At 44.2% G+C, this 11,304-nt stretch overlaps 1 pseudogene; it reads right to left on the bottom strand.

Moving 5' to 3' along the window:
• Positions 1 to 4,241: 4,241 nt before the first annotated feature.
• Positions 4,242 to 10,356, bottom strand: LOC139401199 (forkhead box protein N4-like; annotated as a pseudogene).
• Positions 10,357 to 11,304: the final 948 nt, after the last annotated feature.

The raw sequence follows: 11,304 nt of genomic DNA, 5'->3' as shown, positions 1-11,304 counted from the left end.
TACCTATGTGTTCAGTAACATGCACCTCAGTGATGCATTTCAACCATTTTGTTTCGGAACCATAGATACGGCAGGTCTAGAGTGTAACAATACTTACAAAACAGAAGGTAACAAAGCTCAGCAGGGATGCTGTAGACAGGCCAAGCAGCCAGGCCAGCCAATGGTAGGTATGATCCAGATGGCCAGAAGGACCTCGAACAGCGCCAAGGGCCCGGAATATCTGAATCAAGAAAAGTGTTGATTGTCTTACTATGAGATAAAACAATCGCAATCGTACAAAGGACATTGGGCAGGAAGTACCTCAATCAGCATAATGCAGGTGGTCCTTGACTTCATCATGAGGATCTCAGAGTACAGCGTCACTCTGAAAGAAAAAGTCAATTAATGAATCTATTAATAGGACTTTTAACCCTGATGCAGAGCACAACTGTAGGGAATACAATTAGGACTGCATAGAACATTAGCTGTTATACTGGCAATGGGAGGCCTGGTATTGGTGAAAAAGAATCAGTTACATTTTTAAAAAATGTACTACTTTAACAGTCAGCATTTTAATAACAAAAGGACGTATATTTTCTGGTTCAGAATAATTGAGTCTGGAACCAGTTCTATAACTGACACGGGACTATAAATACACTTGTTTTGTTCCTGGTTGGAGCGTTATTGTTGCTCTGCTATCATCACAGATTTAACTGTCCCAAGAGAGAATGTGGATGTGCTACAATAACAGTGTGTTATGTTAATTCAGCCTGATCAGCTCCACTGCACATAACCACATAGGAAAGCTTGGGGTTCAACCCAGGAAAGCTCTGGGTTCAAGGCAGCAGAACTAACGCAGGTGAATTCATGTAGCAGGTTAGGAGAATTAGGTTAATGTTAGGGTTAGGGTTAGGCTTAGCTACAATGCTACAGTTTGTCAACAACAGTTACTGTTGTCCCCGGCGCGACCACTAGATGGAGCTGTTGTAAGCCTACCCCATCTAACCACATCGGTAGAAACGGAAACAAATCATCTGTGGCCACAAATCATCATTATCATAACCAACGGAGGCTGCTTTTTATTTATTTTTATTTAACCTTTATTTAACTAGACAAGTCAGTTAAGAACAAATTCTTATTTACAATGATGGCCTACACCGGCCAAACTCGGACGACGCCGGGCCAATTGTGCGCCGCCCTATGGGACTCCCAATCACGGCCGGTTGTAATACAGCCTGGATTCGAACCAAGAGGTCTGTAGTGACACTTCTAGCACTGAGGTGCCAACAACACGTGTTGTTGAGTTGGTTAAATCTGCTGGGGCATCTTGTATCTCAAATTACAGTCATCCAATAGGAATAAAGCCTGCAGGGAAGGTGGGGGATGAGTTACATCTATTCTAAACAACTATTTGGGAGAGGGAAGAACAAGAATGTAAAAGACAAGTAACTTAAAACCATTGGCCTCATACTGCCTAATTGTACCATTGTCATTATTATGCATTATGTTTACATACAGATTATACACTGCTCAAAAAAATAAAGGGAACACTAAAATAACATCCTAGATCTGAATGAATGAAATATTCTTATTAAATACTTTTTTCTTTACATAGTTGAATGTGCTGACAACAAAATCACACAAAAATTATCAATGGAAATCAAATTTATCAACCCATGGAGGTCTGGACTTGGAGTCACAATCAAAATTAAAGTGGAAAACCACACTACAGGCTGATCCAACTTTGATGTAATGTCCTTAAAACAAGTCAAAATGAGGCTCAGCAGTGTGTGTGGCCTCCACGTGCCTGTATGACCTCCCTACAACGCCTGGGCATGCTCCTGATGAGGTGGCGGATGGTCTCCTGAGGGATCTCCTCCCAGACCTGGACTAAAGCATCCGCCAACTCCTGAACAGTCTGTGGTGCAACGTGGCGTTGGTGGATGGAGCGAGACATGATGTCCCAGATGTGCTCAATTGGATTCAGGTCTGGGGAACGGGCAGGCCAGTCCATAGCATCAATGCCTTCCTATTGCAGGAACTGCTGACACACTCCAGCCACATGAGGTCTAGCATCGTCTTGCATTAGGAGGAACCCAGGGCCAACGACACCAGCATATGGTCTCACAAGGGGTCTGAGGATCTCATCTCGGTACCTAATGGCAGTCAGGCTACCTCTGGCGAGCACATGGAGGGCTGTGCGGCACCCCAAAGAAATGCCACCCCACACCATGACTGACCCACCACCAAACCGGTCATGCTGGAGGATGTTGCAGGCAGCAGAACGTTCTCCACGGCGTCTCCAGACTGTCACGTGCTCAGTGTGAACCTGCTTTCATCTGTGAAGAGCACAAGGCGCCAGTGGCGAATTTGCCAATCTTGGTGTTCTCTGGCAAATGCCAAACGTCCTGCACGGTGTTGGGCTGTAAGCACAACCCCCACCTGTGGACATCGGGCCCTCAAACCACCCTCATGGAGTCTGTTTCTGACCGTTTGAGCAGACACATGCACATTTGTGGCCTGCTGGAGGTCATTTTGCAGGGCTCTGACAGTGCTCCTCCTGCTCCTCCTTGCACAAAGGCGGAGTTAGCAGTCCTGCTGCTGGGTTGTTGCCCTCCTACGGCCTCCTCCATGTCTCCTGATGTACTGGACTGTCTCCTGGTAGTGCCTCCATGCTCTGGACACTACGCTGACAGACACAGCAAACCTTCTTGCCACAGCTCGCATTGATGTGCCATCCTGGATGAGCTGCACTACCTGAGCCACTTGTGTGGGTTGTAGACTCCGTCTCATGCTACCACTAGAGTGAAAGCACCGCCAGCATTCAAAAGTGACCAAAACATCAGCCAGGAAGCATAGGAACTGAGAAGTGGTCTGTGGTCCCCACCTGCAGAACCACTCCTTTATTGGGGGTGGCATGTGAAATGTATTGTCAATCAGTGTTGCTTCCTAAGTGGACAGTTTGATTTCACAAAAGTGTGATTGACTTGGAGTTACATTGTGTTGTTTAAGTGTTCCCTTTATTTTTTTGAGCAGTGTATATTCAATGTGCGGGACACATTTGAGGCTAGGATTACACCTTTTACAAATGGTACTTAGGATATGTACAGTACAGAGGAGGCTGGTGAGGGGAGGACGGCTCATAATAATGGCTGGAATGGAGTCAATGGAATTGAATGGTATCAAACATGGACATGTGCTGGGTGTGTTTGATACTGTCCCAATTATTCCAATCCTTGCCAGCCTATTACTATGAGCCCGTCCTCTGATTTAAAGTGCCACCAGTCACCACTGGTACAGTACGGCTATGAATATAAACACTTTGTTGTAATACCCTAGACTGACAGTAAACGGTGCTCGTGTCACACGTTTAATTCTAGTTCAGCAGCACGGTGTGCATTGTGTGAATAAGTGAATAACACTGAAAAACCTGCAATAAATCTGGCATCTGAAAATATTTATTCTGAAAATGTTTACAGTTAGAGAAACACCTTGTAGGCACAGGAGTCTATTGTCAGTTTAAAACAGGTGAATCTGCTAAGGCTTTTAACATGTCTGTAATACCTTTACATAAATAATCTTAAGTTAAAAATGTTTAGTATTTCTAAAATACATTAACATGTTAAAGTCCTCTATATTACAATATACAATTATTGTTGTAAGGCATGGCTTTAAGAGTCATGTTAGACAGTTTACACAGAGCAAAGTAAATAAATACAAATGAACAAAACAGAAAACTCTGAGATAATGCCTGCCTAGCAGGACTTTAGTACTACAAATAAACTATTGAGCTAAAATACCACAATCAAATCTGGTAACAAAAAAAGGATTGTTTGCACAAGCTAGTAAAGACTTTTCCTCCACAAGAAATAGATGACAGATGAGTTTCCCCGACAATCTTTTACATATCTTCACAGAAGACAACCGTCACAACATTGACTCCAGCTCTTGTAAAAATAAAGTGGCATTGCATTTTACCTCTAAACCATTACACACACAAAAACACTGTATCCTCATCACTCTCAAAATCTGACAGGCCCAATCAAACACGTCTATGCTAGCTGATTTGGGTGCTTCTTAAGTGCTTTGGTAGAGAAACAGGAATCAGTAAAAAAAAAAAAAATCTCTGATTGACATGAAAGAGGCAAGACATCCTGTCAGGTGGGAGAATGTTCAGGATTCTCATACAGTAGGTGTGGGGACATGCAGGTTCAACAGTAGTGGTCTGTCTTGGTGTATATCAGTGTTTAATACACTGTATATCAGTGTTTCACAGTCAGCCAGAGCAGGGCGGCCTCTGTGGTGGTGATGTACTAGAAGGGGACAGCAGGTGCCGGGTCCAGGGTGGTGTACAGCCCTGAAACCTGTAGGTCCACCAGGGGCTGTCCAGTGGTGTGGCCAGGCAGCTCAGAGTCAGACAGGCACAGAGGAGAGTGGTTAAACATACTCTCCAGGCTGAAGCCCTCCTCTCTCACCCCCTCCCATAGGCTCCCTGAGAGACAGAAACAAACACATTATAACCCGTTAAAACAGATCATTAACCAAATCATCCTTGGATTAAAACAGTTATGTTCAAGACTATCTGTTTTGATAAAGGTGTTCCACAAATATGCCATTATTCATTTTAAACATACAGTAATATCCCTCCGATATTCATAATAACCCACCGGCAAACTCCATGATACTAGGGTCCAGAGCGTCCACATCTGCTGTGACGTCAGGGTGGAGGCTGTACAGACTGTGGCTGTTGGCTTGTCTGTAGGGCTGCTGCTGGATGAAGGGGGTGTGGGAGTAGTCTGGGACCGCGTGGAGGGGAGGGGTCCGGGCGGGAACAGGGGAGCTGGGGTCTCCTAGCATGGTGGGATTCTGGGCCTGGAGATGGAAGGGGAGGGATGTCTGCAGAAGCCCAGACAGAGGGGAACCACAGGGGCTAGAAGGGAGACACGTCATCCTGGGGTCACAAGGGTTCCTCCGACAGCCGTCCGGTCGGTCTGTGATCAGCCTGTCCAGCTCATCTGAGAAACATGAACATTAGCAGTAAACAATGAGCTTACACTGAGTGTACAAAACATTAGGAACACCTGCTCTTTACATGACATAGACTGACCAGCTGAATCCCGGTGAAAGATATGATCCCTTATTGATGTCACTTGTTAAATCCACTTCAATCAGTGTAGATGAAGGCGATGAGACAGGTTAAAGAAGGATTTTTAAGCCTTGAGACAATTGAGACAAATCTTGTGTATGTGTGACATTCAGAGTGTGAATGGGCTAAACAAAAGATTTTAGTGCCTTTGAATGGGGAATGGTAGTAGGTGCCAGGTGCACAGGCGTGTGTCAAAAAGTGCAACGCAGCTGGGTTTTACACGCTCAGCAGTTTCCCGTGTGTATCAAGAATGGTCCACCACCCAAAGGACATCCAGCCAACTTGACAGAACTGTGGGAAGCACTGGAGTCAACATGGGCCAGCATCCCTGTGGGTTTCTTTTCACACCATGTAGAGTCCATGCCCCGTCGAATTGAGGCTGCTCTTAGGGAAAAAGGGGGTGCAACTCAATATTAGGAAGGTGTCATTAATGTTTTGTACACTCAGTGTACATAAGCATTATGTGCTGTTTTTTCTTTAGAATGGCTAATTGCCACAATGTGGCTAGTCTTTTCTCGTCTGCTCTACCATCCTCACCTGGGTTGGCCATGCTGCGGCGGATGGCAGTCAGGTCCTTGCGTTTCCACTTCTGCATCTCTTCCTCCATCTTGTTGATCTTGGCTGGGTTGAGGGCCCACAGACAGCCCTTACGAGTGGAGGAGGAGCCTCCCTGCTTGTTCTCTTCCTTTTGAAAGCACTTGTTCAGAGACAGGTTGTGTCTCACAGAGTTCTTCCAGCCGTCAGGCGCCGTCTGTAAGGTAGACCATCAGTTAAACACATACTGATAAAAACATTGTTGCCGATGTTCCCAAACTTCCATGAGCCCAGATAATCTCATGTGTGTAAAGAGGCATCTCCCTGCTCCTCACCTTGAAGTAAGGGAAGTGCTCCTTCATGAAGCCGTAGATCTCACTGACAGGGAGGCTGCCTGTCCGGCTGTTCTTCAGAGCCATAGCAATCAGGCAGCTGGCAAAAACAGTCAAATATCATCCATTTTAATTTTTGCTCAGTTCTAATTGTGTCTTCTTTTTTGATAGGTCCTTTACGAACTGTGTTAAAACTGTACCGATTAAATGTCATGTAAACTGACCAAGTTAATGTGTTAGTGTGTCCTACCTGTAGGAGTAGATAGGTTTGGGGAAGGAATTAGGTTCTTGTAGGAGATCCTGGTTGCTGTGGGGGTTGGTGATGCTCATGCCTGCTGCTTGCTGCTCATACAGGTTTTGGCTATGGTAGGAGGGGCCGTTATATAGGCTCCTGGGGGAATGCTGGGAAAAATGAAACCAATAAACTTATTAGGCCCTCCTTGCATTAATTACGAGTTATAGAGAGATACAGAGAAATACTATATGCATCACTCTGTCATAAACTCTTATGTTCATTAGAGTTCAGAAACATTTCTTAACATTTCTGTGGATGTTACCTGTTGGACAGCCTGAGCTGGGCTATAGGCCTGCTGGGGGGAGTGGTAGTAGTGGGCTGGGGAGGACTGGTATTCTGAGGCAGGCATACCACTTCCTGGGTACCCTGTCATCTGAAAGATAAAGACTCATATGAAGGGAAGAACATGGATGATTAAAAATAACAAAGACAAACACAAATACAAAACAAAAAAAACGAAAGGTTTTGGAGTACTTACATTTCCATTTTGATTGTTGATGTAGTTCATTCCAATATAACTGTTCTGCATGTTGCTATGGGGAGGGACAATGGTGTCATGTCCTAGTGCTGTATTCATGTTTCTGTGCTGGTCTGAACCTGGGTGAAGCTCCAGTGGGCTGCTCTGGGGTTCTGTGTTGTTGAAGGCCAGTCTGCCTGTGGCCATCTGCTGCAGCCTGTGTACGTCCACGGTGGTGAGCCAGGATAGAGACTGCAGGTCCCCTGGCAGCTCCTCACTCTGCTGGGACAGCTCAGTGGGCAGCAGCCTGAGCGACAGACAAAGGAGCTGCTCAACATCTACTGTAAGGGACCTGAGTTACTGAAACTGAATTCATGGATTCCATGTTTCATCACAAAATTGTTTTGAATGTTAATTTTAGGACTGATGCCCAGCTGAGCATTCTACTCAATGCAGTGACAATAGGTGCTGATGAAGACTGTCTAAAGTGCATTACCATGTCTTGGAAGCACGATGGCATTAGAAAAGGAGTCAAGATTTTTTAGTAGGACAAGCTTTTGTCATCTTTGCTACGTCGCCAGATTGACTTTAGATGCAGTATAACTTTAATTAGCTATCTAAGATTGAGGGGAGAGCACCAACATTTGAGCTAGCTAATGTTACCATTGTTAGCTATTTCTGTCAAACCTTGCTAGCTCACGGCCAGCAACATTGCCATCTCTCTAAAGTAAACTTGATGACAACATAATGATGGCAATGTTGTTTTCTACTAATTATGTGTCTACTTTAGCAATGTCATTGTATTTCCAGTCCACTATAGTGTAATTTTGACGAAACATTCACTAGCCCCCGTTCAGAAAGACTGAGCATTAACCTTCCGTCGGACATCAATATGCTGCGGCATCGGTAGAATGTTGACACGAACGAGTGACGAAGGTGCAACCCATGAATAGCATGTCTAATCTGATTCAGTTTCTTTTTGGACAGAGTTTTACAAACTCTATTTGCACAACTGACCCTTTTATTTCAATGACTGTTACTTTCCAGTTCCAGATACTAAAAAAAATTATGCAATGTTACATCCGGTGGCCACATCTCCATTTAATAAATTAAATGTATTTATCAAGCGCTTTTTACATCAGCCGATGTCACAAAAAGCTATACAGAAACCCAGCCTAAAACCCCAAACAGCAAGCAATGCAGATGTTGAAGCACAGTGGCTAGGAAAAACTCCCTAGAAAGGCAGGATCCCAAGAAGAAACCTAGAGAGGAACCAGGCTCTGAGGGGTGGCAAGTCCTCTTCTGGCTGTGCCGGGTGGAGATTATAACAGAACATGGCCAAGATGTTCAAACGATCATAGATGACGAGCAGGGTCAAATAATAATAATCACAGTGGTTGTAGACGGTGCAACAGGTCAGCACCTCAGGAGTAAAAATCAGTTGACTTTTCATAGCCGATCATTCAGAGTTAGAGACAGCAGGTGCGGTAGAGAGAGAGAGAGTCAAAAACAGCAGGGCTGGTGAACAGGTCAGGGTTCCATAGCCGCAGGCAGAACAGTTGAAACTGGAGCAGCAGCATGACCAGGTGGACTGGGCTGAATCACAAATACACAGGGGCACCCCCACAATATCCAAAGTGTGGAGTAGGGTCGGGTACACTGTGCACATTGTCTGCAACAGTTGGTCTGGCCATTGAATAATGATTAGTTATTCAAATGACAGTCCCCAGCCCTGTGGCACCTGGCTCTATTGTTTCCAGAGGGCTGTTCCCTACACTCCACCCCAAGATGACCAGAGCCTGCATTAATCTGATTGAGTGACAGCTAATTGACAAGGGAGTTAAATGAGAACCCTCTGCCTCTCTGTCAACACCAGACCCTCTGCACTACAGCCAACCGCTCTAGTGCAGGAGAGCCTGGAAAGCAGGCTTAATGCTGTTGACTCTTCTAAACAGACATTAAAATAACATGCATGCTCCTGCCTTTCTAAAGCATATTTCAGTCTGACCTTACATTTGGTTAGCTTAGTTGACAATAGTTAGTATTTTACTGGGAATCTTCTTTCTCACAGTTACAAACATTGCATTTCAGCTCCACCCACACATTGTTATCAGTAGGCAGATTGGGTGAATTCATTTTTTGCATGGCTTGGTGCCCCGGGTGGGTGGAGTTTACACATTTTAGACCATTCCATTGGTCCTTAAATGAGATCTCCACCCACCTGGTGAACTTGGCAGTGCAAAAATTAACTGGCCCATTCTTATGTTTCGTCAGATGATAAAAACAAAGTGTTGCTTGGAGACCCTGTGTGGTCAATGTCATGCCCACAAACCAGAAAGGGAATGGTTAACTATAAGTTCTATAATGTAAAAACCCAGTCTATAAACTGTAGTAGTAATACAATTACAAGTTTGATTGTGGTTCATTTTACAGTCAGGTTTTAGCCAATGTCTTGAATTAACTCCATTGTAAGTAGACTGAAGAGCTGTTCTGGTTTTCAATCAATGAGTCATAGGCTATAAGATAAGAAACTAGTTAAGAAACATAAGAAATTAGCCTACAGTGAGAACATCACAATAAAGTTACATTACTGTGGGAACAGAGTATCCAGCATGAAATATATTACTGTAGTTAATTCAATTACAATTTGGCTGAAAGAAATCTCCAAACTTGGTTGCTTCAAAGGTAACTTCACATAAAATCTGAAAAAACACAAACCTTTTTGAGGGAAACATCCATGTAACAGTGTCACAAAGAATACCCCTCAATTCAGATAAGCACAAAAAAATGATTCCTTCTGAAGTAAAAATCCCTTCTTCACTGTCAACAATGTCGCTAGGGGAACTCCAAATAAACACAATGAGAAGGCTATAGACAAGCAGGTCCAGTTCACTGAGCAATTATGTCGCTGAGGTAGCTAAGCTCTGATTGACGAGGAGAAAAGTTGTTCTTTACTCTCTTTACTCTCTCCGCTGTTGGAAGAAGAGTTTGACGTGTGAAAGATGTGTCCACCACCTTTGCTTACCAGTACAAATTAGACAGGCAGTCAAGCAAGTCCTCCCCCAAGGGTTTCTACAAGCAGTGTCCCCTTGTTATCTATTTTGAGGCCACCCCTCCCAAGTCCCCAGCACCAGACACCCAGGGATAGACCCCCCTCCCCTTGCCCCAACAGTGGGACAGAAAACAGAGCTGATGGGCTCTGACATATCTATTCAGACCTAAAATGATTAATTGTAATGTTTTTTTGTGTGTGCATATTTTTAGACACACACAGAGAGAGAGAGAGAGAGAGAGAGAGAGAGAGAGAGAGAGAGAGAGAGAGAGAGAGAGAGAGAAGGGCAGAGTGAGAGAGTGTGAAAGTTAAAGATATATATATATATATATATATATATATATATATATGAGAGAAAGATAGAGAGAGACCCCTTGCAAACCATAACTTGAAGGTTTGCCTGCCAAGCTTTTCAGAGTTAATTCAGACCCGTGACAACCTGGTGAAGTATCATGATCTAGCTTTACATGACATCCTGTGATGAGGTGTGATGAATGATTAACGTTAACGTTACTTTCTGAATTTCTGAAAATCGCTGTCATGCTGGCGCGGTGGTATCATCTGGCGCGATGGTATCATCTCCTACAAAATAAATAGTCCGTTAGCTAACCTTAGTTGACAAACCTAGCACACTGCCAGCCAACAGCTAGGTAGCTAACCACAGTGACAATGCTAGCTTTACATTTACACAAGTAGCCACGTAGCTGTTTCAACTAACGTTAGTTACCAGACCCATACCTGACTGTCTAACTAGCTAGCTACAGTAGCTCGTTTCAATCTAGCTCCCAATGCTAGTATGAGACATGTATTTACTTTGACAGCTAACTTAGCTAGCTAGATATCAGACACGTTATATGAAATGTAAAAACAACTATGTAAACAACCCCTTGCTAACCTGTTCTGAACGAATCAACGCTGAGTTTGAGTCCTTTCATTAACCTTCCAACCCGTTTTAAAACTCTCTCTTCTGTCACCGACTGCCTGTCCAGTGTGTCCACTCTGGCAAGGAGCTGTTCATCAGCACCACTGGCTGGTTCCAATTTTGATCCGGCGCGCTTGCCCGCGCGATTTGATGAGCTGCAGCGGGAAGGTGGTCGAGGAGGCGCGGAGAGGAGAGGCAGTAACGTCAGTTTCCAGGCTCAATGATAGCAGTGAAATAAACACCAGTGAAAGCAGACAACAACATAGACATGTGGGAATTATGGTCATTTTAAGGGAAGGGCGTTAAACAGTTTGTAGACTGCAAATTGACCGCAAGAAGCCCAAACAGATATCACGTTGGACTAAAACATAATACTTTCAAACATTGCTTACGTTTGTTTTTGATCACCTGTCTCTCTATTATGGATGGGATTGGGAATACTTGGGAACAGATTTCAATTGTAGCTGATTTCCTGGTGTGTTTTTTTTTTTTTTGCCGAGAAAATTTGGGGGGGCAAATAAAACCACCCGCTAGCCAAATTCAGTTGGGGAACCCTGGCCTAGGCCCTCCTCTCGAATCCCCGTATT

Source organism: Oncorhynchus clarkii, unplaced genomic scaffold (genome assembly GCF_045791955.1).
Source record: "Oncorhynchus clarkii lewisi isolate Uvic-CL-2024 unplaced genomic scaffold, UVic_Ocla_1.0 unplaced_contig_6670_pilon_pilon, whole genome shotgun sequence".
Lineage (NCBI taxonomy): Eukaryota > Metazoa > Chordata > Actinopteri > Salmoniformes > Salmonidae > Oncorhynchus > Oncorhynchus clarkii.
This window is presented reverse-complemented; position numbering and strand designations above follow the sequence as displayed.